Raw genomic sequence first — 18,802 nt, forward strand, 5'->3', positions numbered from 1 at the left:
AACTCAATAATCAATCCGGTCAATAGTTGATGTTGAGAGTTTTTAAATAACCAAAACAAAGGATAATGTCCAATATAATTCATGTTATTCCGGTGGATGAAGTAGCAATGTGTATGGCCATTCATTGGCTTACTATTGTAGGCTTTCTTGATATTGTGGCTCAGCTAATAGCAGACAATTTCAGTCATGTCACAATCAAGGATTCAATAGAATCGAAGGTCGATGTGACCGAGAATACAATAAATTATTGTCATAGTAGTAGGGGTGTAAATGGATATTTGGAAATTCGTTTACCGTCCGCATCCGAATCCGTTAAAAGCGAATATTATCCGAATCCGTTTTAAGTGGATATTATCCGAATTCGTTTATGAGATATCCGGCTCTTAGCGGATGCGAATCTGGTAAATGGTATATCCGATCCGTTTAACATCCGAATCCGAGAAGTAAATCATTTTTATTTATTATTAATAATATCATTAATGTTTATTTTTAGTAATGACACACTATCTTTTGTTTCTAAAAGAAGAGTGAATTTTCTTTTTAGAAAAAAAAATAAAAACAAAAATAGCCCAAACCCATTCCATCATATACCAAAAAAAAAAAGGAAAATCCAAAGACCACTACAAACACTATCAACCATCCCCACCACCTCCCTCTCTCTCTGCCTTTGTTTTAAAAGGAAGAAGAGGATCTCATATATTTAGGGTTTGAGAGTTTATTTTTTGAAGAGAATGTAGAGGTCTAGTTTTAGGGTTTGAAAAATTCATTGAGTAAGAAGGAGAAAAAAGATAAAGTGCTTCAAAAAATGTTCGAATTTACCGGATAAATGGATACGGATAATATCCGAATTCGAACAATATCCAGCGGATACGAATTCTGTAATAGATATTAAATATCCGTCGAATCCGAATTCAGATGGTGTATACTGTAATCGAATTCGGATATAGCCATATCCGCTCCTAATTCGATCTGTTTACACCCCTACATAGTAGTTTAGAGATAACACACTCTAATAGTGATGTAAAACTTTAGATATGACTCTCTTGATTGAGAAAATGGAAGTACGTATGTGTGTTCTGAGAAGTTGGATAGGATTTTTAATTTTATTTTTGAGGCCATTTCAGCCAAAAGGATTAGAAATGACGTGTCTTTTCTATACGTGACAAATGACGCAAATACATCTGTACCACTCCCCCAAACTTTTCACTTATAACAAAATGTCTCTCTCCACTCCCCCAAACTTTTCACTTGCTCTGTTTGGTTGCTTGTAGATGGCTGGGAGAATAGGAGAAAAATAAGTCAAAGAGAATTAGGACAAGAATGAAAGATAATGGAAGATGGGGAGAATAATAGGAGGAAGATTTGCAAGTAGTGTTTGGTTGCGCGAGGAAATTAGCAGAAGATGTAGGGTGTCATTATCAAAATATAGGTGGAAGAGAGAGAGAAGTGAGAGAGAGAGAGAGAGAGAGAGAGAGAGAGAGAGAGAGAGAGAGAGAGAATAAGACAAGACTTTTTCCTAATTCCCCCAACAAATTTCTCTATTTTGGTGGAAAAAATGGAGAAGATTATGGGGGGGGGGGGGACATCTCCGCCGCCTAGGCACCACCTAGGATAAAAACTAATAATGATGTCTAAAAGTTGTCTAGTGGTCAAAGGTGTAAATGACAACCAAACATGCTTTGGGAAGATCTCTGGGAGATCTCATGCATTTGAAACTCCTACAATCCCCCCAAACCAAGCAACCAAATAGAGCATTACCACTCCCCCAAACTTTTCACTTTTACAACAAACTCTCTCTCTCTCATTCTCTTATCTCTTATTCCTTCTTTCATTCTCCCCCTTTGTATCTCATTTCTCTTACGTCTTATTCCTTTTTTCATTCTCCCCCTTCTTCTTGTTCTTTCCACTTGTGTTTCTTCTTTCTCTTCTTTTCTGAAGCACAATGGCGAAATCTTAATATAGATGACGTCTAACAATTCGTTCAAAACGGAAGAAAATATTAAAAACCAATCTTTATAAAATACCGTCTAGAGCAGGAAGAAAAACAACTGAAACGAAATAGAAAAAACCTAAATAAAATAGTGTGAAAGAATAAAAAGAAAGAAAGAGAGGGAAATGACAAAGATATTACCCTCTGTAGACCCCGATCCGAGAGAGGCAGGGGACGAGCCCCCACGAAGAAGTATCTCTCTAGAATCATCCACGTGAATGGAGAGCTCTACCAAGGAACTCTCGAAAGAAGTGCCTCTCACAGCATGAGTGGCGATGTAAGGTGAGATACCGCTCGATTCGGGGACTAGCCCAGATTCGAGACGTACCTTAAACAAAGAAGAGTCGCCATCCAAGGAAGTGGGCCCTTGATCCCATACTATGCTCTGTTGCAACGGATAACCAGAGATATAAAAGAAGGTTCGTGCCTGGTTACGAATTTGGAAGGTCCGAAGAGCACCTCATCCGCCCAAGTGCAAACACCTGGTCTCTTATGCCATTTACTTATTGATTTTGAAGAGTTTTGGGCGAAAGTCATATGAAATGAGAACATATATCTCCGAGAAAACGTCTATCTAACCATGCATATCTCGGAGATGGAAATAAGCACACATAAAATAAAATAAAATAAGTGTCACCTAAGAATAACTAGGCTATAAATGTCATACCTAATTGGTGTCTAAGTTCTGGTGTGCAAACACATGCATGCTACAGCTAAAAAGTATAGGATCTGTACATGAAAGTAAGAAAACATAACAAAACGTACAACACAATTCAACTCTATACACGACTCGACAAGACGAATCCTAAAACTTTAATGCAATACTTGACTCGGACCAGAATGGCCATCCCTGCTTTACATATCCGGCCTCGGGAAGAATCATAATCAACGTAGTTCGATGACCTATTCTAAACTACGATGCCTAACCATCTAGAACCGCTATCCTATACTCGATCAACTAGACTCGACTAATTTTTAAAGTTTTTTGTACGATTGCTTAAGTTCAACTGAATTGTAATTTTTAGGACTCTCTATATGCCCTAACTAATGCAAGTTGGTTAGCCTTAAACTAATGCAGGTGGGCCCTACATCATAAGTGTAACTAGGCTGTGCATCCTAAGGAAAACCATGGGCTAACTAAATGCATCATGGTCTAGCCATCGGCTCGACTAAGTGTCTAACCGACCACGACTTGAGGCATCATAACTCTACGGACACTCACACGAAAAGACACACCATATCAACACAAACAAGACAGACTCCTAACTCTAAAACAACCCAAACATCTAGGACAGACTCCTAACTCTAGAGGAAGATATTTTTGAAAAGGTTTTGAAGAATTTTTGTTTTTTTGAAGGTTTGAAATGTTTATTTTGAAAAGTTTGGCTGGACTTGGAAAAAGAATCCCAAGCTGCACTACGTACCCTGTAGAAAGGGATCAAGCCAACGTAGTTCGGAAAAGATTTTCCTAACTACTCTTCTAATGACTCAAGACTTTTGAGATTTTTAGTTTTCAGATGTTTCTCAAGTGTTTTTGTTATTTTTGACACAAGAGGACAGGATCCTATCATCATAAAGGTAGGACGGACTCCTGATATCCCGTAAAGGTTGGACAGAATCCTATGCTTTGTGGGGGAATTGGACAGAATCACGACTCTGCAAGGGTTGGACAGCATCCTATACCTTGCAAGAGTGGATAAAAAATCACATGACTTGACGAGAGATTGGACGGAATCCTAACCCCTATGATGATAGGACTGACTCCTAAACTGAAGGACCAACTCCTATGCTAAAGACTGACTTTCTAACTAAGGACAAAAACTCCTATGCTAAAGACAGACTCATACACGAAAGGACTGACTTCTAGTGCACAACTCTAAGAGGGGAGTGCTAATGAGACTAGGCTAGTCTCCTAAAAGAAGAAGAGATAAAAATGGTACTAGTGAGACTGGGCAAGTCTCCTAAACACTGAGATGAATTATGACCAATGAGACAAAATCTGTCTCCTAAGGAGGAACAACTATCCCTAATGAGACACTAAATGTCTCTCATGGAGGGCTCCAAGTATCCTTATCATTGCCCTTGCAATGATAAGAGGATAGAGTATCTACCAGACCAAGTCGGTCTTCAACTAATAAGGGTCGTGACTTGTGAGACTTGGATAGTCTCCTAAAGAATTAACCTACTAATGAGACATAGCCTATCTCCAAAGGGAAAGACTTTCTATGTGAGACATAGGTTGTCTCCTGTAAGGGTGAACTCTAGATGATTCTAACTATAATACAACTAGTATCAAGAGATGAAGAACATTCTTAGGTCCTATCAGATCAAAACCAAAGTAAAATAGATTTGACAAAGTTATTTTCCTTCAAATATTCAAAGCCTCACTAAGGAGGAAACAACATGAAAATGTAATGAAATGAGATTATGTAATGAAATGAGATTCTATTTAATAACACAGGTTGAGGACATTAACAACATAATGATATCAAGAGGGCTGATATTCGGACCTCCTAAAACAGGGATGAATTGAAACCATATAAACCCTGGAACTCATCTAAATCTATCAAGCAAGAAGAATTGATCCCCCACTGCTTTCTTTTAAAATTCAAAAAGCTCTCAAATGATCAAGAAAAATGATATCCACCAACCATACTATATCTACTGAACATCTATGAAATTATGGATCTACGAACAATTATTGATCATAGAACATGTCAAGTTCACTATTACAAATAGCATATTTAAAGCATCTCCAACAAAATTCAAAATAATGCCATTATCAAAATATAATAGTACAACCATCAGCCACCTAAAAGAAAGGGGAATGACTTTACTTCCACCCTATGGCACATGATCAACTTATCTCTTCTTTCTTAAATTAGATAATCAAATATTCTAACAGCTTATGTGAACCCATTGTAAAAAAAATTCAATCGTATATGATTATTAAAGCATGGCCTAGCTTCAAGAGAAATCATTATTGAGCTTGACATTTACAAGTTGACTGAACAAAATGATTAAAGTTTGGCAAATACAAATTTCCAGTCAACTAAAAGAGATATGAGTACTACCCATACTGTAGTATTCATATTCCATGTCTATGTCCTTTGCATTATCAAGATGTATTGATATGAGTACTACCCTATTTCAATAGTCATACTAGGATCACGAGCCCAAAGGACAAGATAACTTTGTGCAAACATTGAAATCAGGTACTACCAATATCAATAAGTAGAAACTAATATATGTACTCCAACATTTTAACAAAAGGTTTTATTATTATTACATGCATCCCAAAGCCAAATGTCAACATCATTCTTGAACTATACAGTCTCAAATGCCAGGCCTAAAGAATACCATTCATGGAATGACAAGGGTAGTTGTCAGACAATGAATCTGATAAAGTCTATTAACCTGGACTCTTTCATTTGTCATTTCAAGACCACATAAAGGACCACCAAAATGATTTGCACCAAACTGAAAGGAAACAACACACATACATCAACAAGGTCTGACTACTCTATCAATTACCCCCTTTGGTTTCAAACACTTTCACTTGGACATTGCTATATGATAAAAATTTCTCAAACCAGTTGAAGAAAAAGACAATAGCTACAAGAGAAGTGCTATTATTAAAATGTAAGAGTGCGGACACTAGCTCTTAATATCAGTACATCTATATCTTGATATTTCCTCAACTCATTTTTTTTTTTAGCATTTTGAAAGCCATACAATTGTTATTACAATTCTCATAATATACACTCATAAACCAATTAAAGAAGAAAAACATGAATCAGAATCAAGCAAATAACAAATATATTTTGAGAGGGAATGATGTTAACACTACTGGGCAATAATTAGGTAAATATAATTGGGCTGATACCATAGGTTAATTTCATATGAAAAATGATAATTGTTCAGCTCTTCTAAAATTTCCCCAACTCAATCTGACTTATGGTATTGAAAGAATTGTTAAATGGCCATTTCCGCAAACTATATTCTGAAATAGTGGAAATATTACGATATTCATAAATCAATACAGGAAGAAAACAGGGAGGGGCTGTACATGGACATCTCCAGCTCTTAACAAAAGAAAGGGCTATCATTATCATTTCCATGATTTCAAAACTATGGCAGGACTAGTATACAAAAGAATATGTTGCTATAGACATTTCTATGATCCAACAACAGAGAAGGGGCTACAATTATATGCTACTAAAAAAAAATCATTCCACACAAAGAAATAGATACAAAATCTGCACTACATGCATTTTAAGCTAAAGTAATTATTATAAAGATCAATAGAATTTCAGCTATGATTGTTACAGTTAAAAATGACATTAAACAAGAAAACCGATGGTTCTAGAAAAGAGAAGATAGTATAGAAAGGTTAATGAATTTGGATTTGTTTCACCCAACAGAGCCCTCTTTTTTCGAAATATGAGAGCATCACAATAATGAAAGATTTTCATCATACATGATAGCACTTTTTCTAAATTTTTTTTCAAAAACTATGACTCTCGCACGAGAGTGAAGTAAGGAGAATGAAGTGACATATGATACATGTAGAATGAGTGTAAATATGATGTAAAATAACTAGGATGACTGAATATTGCTTACAGAAACTAATAAAAATTCAACCAGTTCTTGATTTAAACAAAACATATTGAATAATATCATTAGAAGTGTAAATTTTCTTCCAAAAATGCAAAAAAGCTATCACAAGTCACCAAATATGTTAGGAACTTAAATCGTCCTGATGAAAATCAATTTATAACATAGATCTCTTATTAAAATACAATCAAAGTAGCAAAAATCATGAAATCATTCAAGATCTTTGATCCTCCTAAAAATTTGATTTTAAACAATAAATCTTTCGTAGAAAATATAAGCAAGCTATCACAGGTCATAAAATCTATCAAGAACTTAAATATTTCTGAAGAAAATCAATTCAAAGAATTGATTTCTCATTAAAAAAAAACTCATACAAATCAGAAAATCATTCGAAAACTTAGATCTTTATAAGAAAAATTAGTCTAAAACACAGATCTTTCATTAAAAATATATGCAGAGTAACACAAATTAATCTAAAACAAAATAATTTTAAAGAACTTACAAGAGGAATCCTAAGAATGAAGAAACTCAAGCTTATCAATCGACACTTGTGTATCACAGAAGCAAAGCTTTACTGGAGAAGGTCAAGACTTAGGCCGGAGCTCCGGTGATATGAGCGGGGAAGATGATCGGAGAAATGAAGATTGGCAAGATCTATTTTTTTTCACTAGAAATTAAGGAAAAACTTAGATCTCTAAAATGAGGGTTAAGAGATGGTGAAGATGATCGGATTTCAGGTCAGAATCTATGGATCTTGCCGATTTTGTAGAGATTAGATCTGCTAGAGACTAAAATGGGGTTACAGATAGAGTAAAGATAGAGTAAAGATCAAAATTAGAGCTCAAAGGAGATAGAAAATGATATATTCGAATAGAGAAGAAGAATCGATCAGAATTTTAGCCGGAACATCACCGGATCTTAACTAGAGAAGATGAAGAATGGCAAGATCTAGGGTTTGAAAGAGGTCTTGATAGTAAAAATAACAGCAACTAACACTAGCTAAGGAAGAAAATAAGATGATCAAGGTGAGAATCCAGCCGGAGCTCCGACGATCTTGTTTGAGGGATGATCGGAGAAGAAAAGGAATGAGGGTTAGGGATTTGGGAATCTCACTCTCTAATCTCAGTGATTTTTTTTAACGAAAAAATGAAAATCCCCCTTTAAAATGAATTTTTTCAACTTTTATAGAAAAATAGGAGTGCGATATTAGCACTACTAATATTTATGAGCGCGCGGTTGCGCAAAAGTTGATGAGCGCTCGATTTTGCGTGTCCCATATAGCCCACGCTCGGCACCGTTCAGGATAAATGCACCCCCCTTCTGTGTATTTGCACCACGACACTATCGCAGCTCCCTCGCTAGGCAAACGAGCTCGGATTTCGACAAAATTTTGCGGGGACCTTGGTAGGACCCTAACCTAGCTTGGGGTGAAATTTGGGATTTTAAAACATTGGTTTGATGGGATTTTGCACAAAATTGGAAGGTTTAGGGCACGGTCAAAATGGTGTGTCTACACCCTCATATACCATTTGCAACTCTTAAAAGGTAAATTTAACGCTGGCTCTAAATTGCATTCTTAAAAACAATGAACATGCAATGTCATGAAAAAGGTAAATTCACTATCCTAAATTATTATTTTGGGATTTGCTAGCATCCATCGCAAAAGGCATTTCACGGACGGTCTGTTACATGTCAGAGCAGCCACATGGGCTCACTTTTCGGCGAGTTTTGTCGTCATTCACAAAGTGGCAGGCTCACTTTTCAGCGGGTTTTGTCTTCATTCACAAGGTGGCTTCTCTGACATGCAACAGACCATCCGTGAAATACCTTTTGCGATGGACACTAGCAAATCCCATCCCTCTAAATTAAATTGGCTTTTTACCTTTCTAAATCACGTTCTTAAAAGCAATAAATATGCAATATCGAGTTGAAGTAAATTTACCACTCCAAATTGTCCTTTTACCACTCTAAATTGGCATTTTACCGCCTTAAACATGAATACACAATGTCGCGAAAAAATAAATTTACCGCTCCTAATTGGATTTTTACCACTATAAAATATTTGTGGTTCTAAATTGGCTTTTTTTACCATAAAACAATTTAGAGCATGCAAAGTCCAATTTAGAACGGTGCATTTACTTTTTTCGCCACATCGCATTCACTGTTTTAATGAATGCAATTTAGAGCGGCAAATAGCTAATTTAGAGCAATAAAAAGATACTTTAAATTAGCAAACAATTAAAGTGGTAAAAAATCCAATTTAGAGTGCCAATTTCGCATATTTTTTTTAAGAGCGAAAATCAGGGCGGTTAAAAGCTAATTTAGAGTGATAAACAGTTCAGAGTCATAAATTTTCTTTCTTTTTCTTGTGACATTGCGTATTTATTGTTTTTAATAACCCAATCTAAAGCGGTAAATAATTTAATGGTAAAAAGCTAACTTAGGGTAGTAAATTTGCTTTTTTCACAGCCTTGCATATTTATTTTTTAATGGGAAATGATATTTACGCTCCTTTTACCATCAGGGACACCCATTTGCCAGTGTACTTTGCAATCAAAGCCACTAGATTTTTCTGACATAAAGTACATTAGCCTCCTTTTTTGCCATTGATTCATTGACGCTGGGTGTCCCTGGTGATCAAAAGGGGTGTAAATATCACTTCCCTTTTTTAATAATGCAATTTAGAGTGGTAAAAAGTTAATTTGTAGCAGTAAATAGTTTAGCATGATAAAAAGCAGTTTAGAGTGGTAAATTTACCTTTTTTTTATTACATTGCATATTCATTATTTCTAAGAAGACAATTTAAAGTGATTAAAAGCTAATTTAGGAAGAGCCAGAGAATCCGGAAGTTGAGTCAGAGGATGAAAGACGTCCTGGAACATTAGGGGTGAATGTGGTTCTTGAGATCTCTTGTGCTTTTACTTTTCCTTAGATATTGCTTGTAAGAATAGTTCTTATCTTTGCTCTCTTGTTTGTATTCCTATTCTTGTGATAGAGTTATTGTTGTGTTCGCTGAATGTAATACCTTTCACATTTTAATAAACCGGTAGGGGTCCCCGCCAAACCCAACTTGCCTATCAAAGAAAAAAAAATTAGGGAGATGATATTTGCAATTGCTTGTTCTGATATTGGTTCTCCTTTTCTTTTTGTTTGTACTAAACATCACTAATTGACCGTTGGCAAAATGAAAAGATTGTAAATAAATTCAAAGGAAAACAATTACAAAAACAATATAAAAGAGTGGCCATGGGAAAATCAGGGGCACATTTGTGATCAACCTTCAAATAAGGTGTTCGATCACGGGGTCCGTTAGTTCTAAGAAATTTCAGACCCAACATCAATGGTCCTAGTAAAGGCCGCATCGATGAGCAGTGGGTTATTGGGTCCAAAACTATTTTGAACCGATTGGATTTTCGCATTTAATCTCACCTTTATATCATTTTAAAGCGGCATTGAAGGCCTTGAAAAAGATCACATAACTGACAATAAAGAAGATGGTGAAATTGAGCATGATTTGGACAATCTCAAATTGATTTTTGGCCTTTGTGGGGGATTCGTGGAGAGAAGCTAGAAGCATTAATTCACAATCCAGGATATTCTAAGCATTTCTTGTAAAAATTCTTCCATATTTATTGTCGTATTTTCGTGGAACAACTAAATGTTATTAAAAAGAAACAAGTCCTAGAATAGTTGATCACTTAAATTCGAGGAGAAGTGAAAATTACATGACAGATTTGATTTGAAGTGTTTTTTACTATTTAGGGTTTTTCTACATGACAAAAGATACAAATACACGGGAAGTGAAATATCCGCCCCTTTTGATTACCTGGAACACCCCGCTGTCAGTGTATCAATGACTAAAGAGGGGTTGTTGTACTTTATGTCAGAAGAATTCAATGCCCCTGATTGCCATGTACATAGACAGAGGGTATTCCTTGTAATCAAAGGGGGCGGATATATCACTTCCCAAATACACCTGTACTACTTTCCCAATTTTATTTTATTTTTAACTTTCAATTTTGTGCAGTAAGAGATATGCTTGTCATCTCTCTCTTCCTCTTGTAATCTCTCTCTTCCCCTTCTTCTTCCTCTTCTTGCTTATTGATGCAGAACGCGTGGCGTTGAACTAGTATTTTATTTTTATTTTCTATTTTCTATTTTCGTCATTTTTTTTTTAGTTTTTTTTAAGAGCATCAAATCTTATTCTTTTGGCATGATTTTGGTGTTTTTAGAAAGGTTTTTCGATAACCTATCTAAAGAGCCCAAGATTATGCGATTTGGACTTGATTTGGGTAAGTTATAGGCGTTTTACGGATATGGTATAGGGCTATTACAGGATTGCTATTTTAGGAATATTTTAGTCATGTTTCTACCTCTTATTTGTGTTACTTTAGATAAAAGATTAAGATTAATTGTTTAGCTATTTTTTAGTTTTGGCATCTATATAATGTAAATGATATGCGGAAGAAAGAAGGAGATTGAATAAAGTTTATTTTTGGGATATCACTTGTGAAGAGAGCACTGTCTCTTTCACGTGGGTGAAGGAGCTTTGCTCCTTTCACGTGTTATGTTGAAGTTTTCTCCAAACCGTGGCATGGGTTTTCAAACCCCCACGAGATTACTTTAGTTGCTTCTTGTGTTGATCTTTATCTGGTGTTGCTGCTCCATTCCTCTCTGCATCACTCATCCTTCATTTGCTTCCCTGCAGTTTCTCATTCCTCTTATTATTATCTTCTTCCTTTCAACCTTCCTCTCTCTAGCTCTTCCCCTCTCCCCTTCTCTACTTGTTCTCCATTCTTGTTTTTCTTCTTTCCTTTTAATTATCTTTTTTCTTATCTTCTTTTCTTAAGTATAGTGGTTGAATCTTCAAATAGATGATGTCTCACATTTGTTAAAAAAGAAAATAATAAGAACCAATCTCTACAAAATATCATCGAGGATAAAGTAAGAAGAAAATCTAAAACAAAGTATAAAAGACCAAAATAAAAGAGTTTGAAAGAAGATGAAAAACTAGAAGACCATAGAAGATAGAAAAAAGAATGATGATATTGCCCTTATATACCATCTTCAGCTCTTAAAAATAACAAATTTTCTGCTCTAAATTAGATTTTTACTGCTCTAAATTGTTTATTGCTCGAAATTGACTTTTAACCGCTCTAAATTGCATTATTAAAATCAATGAATATGCAATGTGGGGTGGGTCTCCTTTTGTTTAGTCATCTTCCAATAATTCTAGGTTGGGATTTTCTCCATCCAGAGAATTGTTCTCAGTGAGAGAGTGACCTGTATCATGTTGAAATGAGTCGTCTATGTCTTCATTTTCTCCGATTGAAGAATTTAGGATGGCAAAGCTATTTTTCAAGTTGATGTTCTTTGTTTTGCTTTTGCTCTGTTTCTCTTCCTCAAATTGTTCGGCTATACTTAGCCTTCGAGGGGTCCCTAATAGTAAATAAAAACATGAAAAGATTTATGGTGCATTTGGATTGTCGAAATTAGGATCGAATTGACATCACATGCCATTCCTATTCATATTCTCCTGTTAAATGGAATCTCAATTCCGTTTCTAAGGTTTGGTTAAGCAATAGAGTTCACCGGAACGGCAGATTTCACCCCTAAATTGAGAGAGAGAGAGAGAGAGAGAGAGAGAGAGAGAGAGAGAGAGAGAGAGTGAGGGATCTTCTTTGTGGGGAGAGATGTAGTCGATGAAATGAGAGAGAGAGAGAGAGAGAGAGGGAGAGAGAGAGAGAGAGAGAGATGACATCCGGAATCCAGAATACCACCGCTTTGCGGGTTTCAAAATCTCCCCGAAATTCCACGTTTAATTCTGCCCAGGTTACAAAATCTGTCTGGTTGTGGAATCCAAAAGATGGAATTAGCGAAAGCAGAATAGAATATCGATTCTAATTCCTGATTATGGTGATCCAAATGTGCCCCTTAAGGCTACTGATAATCCTACTACCATGTTTTGATAATGAGACCGACTCCCCTAGTCCTTTCCTTTTAAAGGGGCTGCTGAAGCTTTTGGGGAATTGAAGGTTCAGCAGCCCGCTAAAAAAAGGACAAGGCGAGTTTGCCTCGTTATCAAAACATGGTAGTGGGAATATCAGTAGCCTATATGCCATTATCTATACTTCTAAGACCCTGTTTGTTTTGGATTTTTAGGACGAGTGTGATTCCAAAACTGATTATTGGGACGTAAGTCTTGCTTGTTTTAGATTATCACAACCAATTGTGGAGTCTCCGACTGATTATTGGACTGAAAATTGCACTAAATTTGAGTCCAATAATCGGTTGGGGACTACAATTGGTTGTCATGATCTAAAACAAACAGTCTCTAAATGGAAAATTGAGTCCAATAATCAGGCCTTGAATTACAATCGGTCGTCACTATCCAAAACAAATAGAGCATGTGTACTAGAGAAAACCATGAAATACAACTTAAAATAGAAATCCTTATTTTAATCATCACTATCCAAAACAAATAGAGCATGTGTACTAGAGAAAACCATGAAATACAACTTAAAATAGAAATCCTTATTTTAATCATGGTACAATAGCAGTTCAATTGGCCGTGGCATTACAAAATAGACGGTTGGAAAAATTGCCAATGGGGGACTCAAAATACGAGAATTGCCAACTTGGGACACACTTTTGAAAAATTGGTAAAGAGGGTTGATAACCCCGTTTTGAGAGTTTGATAACCCCATTTAAAGGGCTGATAACCCCCTTTTAGAAACTTTGATAGCCTCCATTTCGTCCCTCTTTAACAATTTTTCAAAAGTGGTGTCCCCCATTGGCAATTATTCCTAGACGGTTTACTTCCACGAAAACGACCGAGTTAGCCGTTGGGGCCTATTTATTATTTTTTGTCCTCTCCGCTTGCTTACTCTCTTCAAGCCCTCTTCTCCAACAATCCCATAAGAACACGCACATGACGTTCATCCATCTGTTCTGCTTATATCTTCTTTATGAACTGTTCCACGATAGGTCCATATCAGCTTTGATTACACGTGCATGCCAGCTTCATTCCCTTTTTTAACGTTGAAACAACTACAAATTGTAAGAATTAAATCTAACAGGCTCTAAAATCCAAAGTACCTTTAGGCCATTTTTGGTAACCATGAAAAATTATTCCATGGAATATTTGTGGGCCAAACTTTGTGTGTGTGTGAGAGAGAGCATAATACTCCTTAAAAACTAGTTAAAAGAAGATACCTACTTAGAATTGATTTCTTATTATTGGAAAGTTGCCTTATTTCCCACCCACCGTAGCTTGCTTGGGTGGAAAGGCAAGAGGCAAAATGGAAAGCTACTTTTTAAGGTTTTGGGGAAAACCTAAATACCAAAAGAGAGTGGGTTTTCTCTTGTGAGAAGGAAATCAAGAGAGGACGAGCGAGAGGCTTGGGGTGTGATAGCTACCCTAAGGGAGAGAGAGAAAAAGAGAGATAAGAAGAAGGAAGAAAAGGGTTTTTTTCTTGGGTTTTCTTTCGGGCTTTCTCGGATTTCTCTTGCGTACGATCATGGGTTTGAGAAGCGAGGAAAGGGTTTTGAGTTTTGGGTTTTGGTTTAAATCCATTGTAATCCTTGTATATTGTTTTTTCTCATAGTGGAAGATCGTGTTTCTCGCCTGTGGAGTAGGCTTGGCCGAACCACGTAAATCTTGGTGTTTATCTTGTGGCTTGGTTTATTTTACTTGTCATTTAATTTGTGAATGATCGGATCGGATTGCACGGCGAATTTTCTCAACAAGTAGTATCAGAGCTCAGGTGGAGCGATCGTCGAGGCCGGGTGGAGTGATTGTGGGTGTTGTGATTGGATCGCGGTTAGAGCGATTTTTGGGGTTGTAAAGATTGTCAAATTATATTCTTGTTCGAGGTGGAGTGCTACACCGAGAAGTGCGAAGTAATATGAGATGGTGGTAGAATCGAGTTCTACTCAGTTCAACATCGATAGATTTGACGGAAATGGCACTTTAACCCTATGACAGATGAGGGTGAAGGACATCCTAGTTCAACAGGGCTTGGCGAAAGCGTTGAAGGAAAATGATGGGATGGGAAGCCGAAGAAGATGACGGGTGTCGAGTGAGAAGACATGGAGTCGAAGGCGGTCAGCACAATTCGACTATGTCTTGCAGATAACGTTATGTTTAAAGTTATGGAAGAGGAAGATGCGCCTAAATTGTATAAGAAGTTGAAAAAGCTTTATATGTCAAAAAGCTTGGCCAACCGGTTGTATCTGAAGCGGCAATTGTATGGGCTGAAGATGCAGGAATGTGAGAATCTTCTGGAACACATCACAGTGTTCAACGGGCCTGTGGATCAGCTCCACAAGGTTGACGAAAAGTTGAAGGAAGAAGACAAGGCCCTTTTGCTTCTTACTTCACTTCCTGATTTGTATGACAAACTGGTGACAACTTTACTGTATGGTAAGGATACAATAAAGTTAGAGGAAGTCACGGCATCCCTTCTATTGAATGAGATGCGAAAGAAACGTGTTCTTGGTGTAAGTGAAGAGCACAGGTTGGTTGTTCATGGTGGGAATGAAAGAGGAAGGGTTAAGATCCAAGGTCGGTGGAAAAGGCGTGCAATATTACCACTGCAAGGAATATGGCCACATCAAGTGGGATTGTCCAAAGCGAGCTGACCGGGAGGACAATGGTGCTACGAATGCCGTGGCGGCGGTAATAGATGAACAGAGCGAAGTGTTTGGAGATGTTCTCACAGTGTCTACAGGTAATCACACTTCTCCTCATGATGAGTGAATTCTAGATTCAGGTTGCTCTATTCATGTATGCTCCAGGAGGGAATATTTTGATACGTTCCAGGAGACAAGGGTAAGTGTAGTGCCCTTGGGTGACGGGTCTACTTGTGACGTCATGGGAGTTTAAACAGTAAAGATCAAAATGTTTGATGGAGTGGTTCGTACTTTGGGTGGTGTGGCATATGTCCCAAAACTAGGAAGAATCTAATATCACTTGGCCTGTTGGACTCCAGAGGTTGCAGGATTTCAGCTACAGGTGGATCTATGAAAATCACACGAGGCTGTATGGTTCTGATGAAAGGAGAGAAGTGTGGCGGATTATATCGTCTGGTTGGGGACACGGTGACTAGTGTTCTTAAGATCTCGATAGTTAGTTGGAAACGGAGTGGTAACGCGTGCACGCATAGGGTCTCTTTCGTAGTTGGTGCAGAGACGGGTTTCCAGGTTACAGACGATTGTGAGAGGATGACAGTACCTGTGTTGGTGAAGATGGATCGGGATCCTTCTCCAAGGTTGACTGGGCGAGTAAACATGTTGGCAACTACACATGTGCATTGGCCATGTTGATCGAATCGGAAGGAGTCAGAAACAAGGTGATTTGAGGGTGTGTAGCTGGTACTTCAAAAGGCCAATGGTGGTTTGCGGTAATAGCAGATCGGTGACAACATCAACGGAAAATCTTCAGGTGGCTGGGAAATAAGCCAAGGTGAAGATTGTTGGAAAGTTGCCTTATTTCCCACCCACCGTAACTTGCTTGGTGGGAAGGGAAGAGGCAAAAAGGAAAGCTACTTTTTAGGCTTAGGGGAAAACCTAAATACCAAAAGAGAGTGAGTTTTCTCTTCTGAGAAGGAAATCAAGAGAGGATGAGCGAGAGGCTTGGGGTGTGACGGCTACCCTAAGGGAGAGAGAGAAAAAGAGAGATAAGAAGAAGGAAGAAAATGGTTTTTTCTTGGGTTCATCTTGAGTTTTCTTTCGGGTTTTCTCGGATTTCTCTTGTGTACAATCTTGGGTTTGAGAAGCGAGGGAAGGGTTGCGGGTTTTGGGTTTTGGTTTAAATCCATTGTAATCCTTGTATATTGTTTTTTCTCATAGTGAAAGATCGTGTTTCTCGCCCGTGGAGTAGGCTTGGGCGAACCACATAAATCTCGGTGTTCATCTTGTGGCTTGGTTTATTTTACTTTTCGTTTAATTTGTGCACGATCGGATCGGATTGCCCGGCGGATTTTCTCAACACTTATTTTCCTGGTTTGTTGGAGCTTTTCATGCTCCCCTCACTCCCACCCTTTCAAGTATCTCCATCTCTTGCCCCTCTCTCACAACTAGCTAGCCCCACAAATATTCCTTGGAATAATTTTTCATATGGTGACAAAACATGACCTTAATATCCCTATTTATTTTTTGTCCTTGTTCAAGTGTCCAATTAGTGTTGTTTTGAGAATTGAACAAATTCAACGAAGATTCTTATGGGGAGGAAATGTCGTGAAAAATTGTATCCCTCTAGTTAGCTGGAAAAATGTGTGCTTACCCATTAAGAAAGGTGGTTTGGGTATTAGAAGAATCAGGGAATTTAATCATGCTTTATTGGGTAAATGGCTATGGAGGTTTGGAGAGGAACAATCTCAAATGTGGGTTAAAGTTATTAACAGTAAATATGGTTGTCTGTCGGGGTTGTGGGCATCTGACAATCGCTTGAAGAATAAAGGATTGTCTGTTTGGAGCGACATTTTGAAAATGTCTCACTCCTTTAATTTGAACATTAGGTTTAGAGTTTATTCGGGGGATAGGATTAAATTTTGGAGTGATGTGTGGTGTGCGGAGAAGCCACTCTTGGAATTGTTCCCGGATCTTTATAGAGCAGCTTCTGATAAAGAGGCTTTTGTTGGTGATTGTTTTGACCGTACTAGGGGTGTTCTTGTATGGTCCCCGGTTTTCAGGAGGAATTTCTTTGATAGGGAGTTAGAGTCGGTATCCCGTTTTCTTGAGCTTCTTGATGGGTGTTACATTAAGAGGAATGGTGTGGATAAAAGAATATGGACTGCGGAATCTTCAGGTATCTTCTCTGTCAAATCTTTCTATTTTCTCTTGGTGCCTGGTGATGTATCCTCTATATCAGCCAAGGTATGGAAATTTCATTGTCCGCCTAGTGTTTGTATCTTCGGTTGGGCAGTATGTCGCGATCGGATTCAAACGATTAACTTTCTACGAAAGCGTGGTATGTTGCTCATTGACCATTGCCCTCTATGCTTGAATGATGGGGAATCTGTGGGTCATCTTTTCATGCATTGTTCCTTCACTCGTCAGCTATGGAGTCTCATACTTTCGAGGTTTGGTATTGCTTGGGTCTTTCCATCATCTATTCCGAATTTGGCAGATCAATGGGGTTTTGTGCCTTGGAGGAAGAAAGGAAAAATATTATGGAATATTTGTTTGCTTGCGACGTGGTGGGTGATTTGGAAAGAGAGAAACTCTCGTGTTTTTGAAGGGATAGCCAAATCTCCGTATTGGCTTTACATAAAAATCATTGCACTATCAATATCTTGGGCGAGATGTCTTTCGGCTTTCCGTTTTGTTTCGGCTTATGACCTTTGGGAGGGGTGGAAGGAAGTTTGTTTTAGTTCGGATAATAGGCCTCGGATTGCTCAACGGTGGGAGACTCCTCCTTGTGGAATGCTTAAAATGAATTTTGATGGTTCGAGTCTTGGAAACCCGGGACCGGCCGGGGTTGGAGGTGTGTTTCGCAATGATTGTGGTGGAGTTGTGTGGGCTTATTCTGGCCCTCTTGGAATATGTGATGCTTCGGAGGCCGAAATAAAGGCGGCTTATCAAGGTATCAAAAGAATTGATAGAGAGAACATGGACAAAACTATTGTGGAGGGTGATTCTCTCAATGTGATTCGGTGGTTAAGTAGGGCGGTGTTGCCTCCATGGAGATTCTATTCTATTTTTGATGAAATAGAGGATTTAATCTCGGGTTCGAGTATTGTGTTTAATCATGTGCGGAGGTCCGCTAATGGAGAGGCGGATGGTTTGGCTAGGGGTGGAGTTAGTCGTTCGGAATTGGAATGGTTTGATTTTCTCCCTCCGTGAGTATTATTTTGTAATTTTTCTTTCTTTTTCTTGTTTCCTGTATTCTCGGGTGTGGTCCATCTCGGTCCCCCCCCTGTTCTTTTTATGATATTTTTCACCATTTCAAAAAAAAAAAAAACATCATTCAAAGTATAGTTGCCAGAGGGCAACGATTGATCATCCAACTTCCATAATTCCATAATTACGAGAGAACAAGGATTGATCATCTACTTCCATTTAGACTAAATACCGTGCATGGCATCACAAATACAAAGAGAACGCCTCAAAATGTCAGTAGGGCTTGTCATAATCGAGGACCCACTAGACGTAAACCACAATCGCGATGTAACTGTCCACTTGCCATCCTCA

This window comes from Tasmannia lanceolata, unplaced genomic scaffold (assembly GCF_043159265.1).
Source record: "Tasmannia lanceolata isolate RefF3 unplaced genomic scaffold, GAP_Taslan_0.1 ptg000005l, whole genome shotgun sequence".
Classification (NCBI taxonomy): Eukaryota; Viridiplantae; Streptophyta; class Magnoliopsida; order Canellales; family Winteraceae; genus Tasmannia; species Tasmannia lanceolata.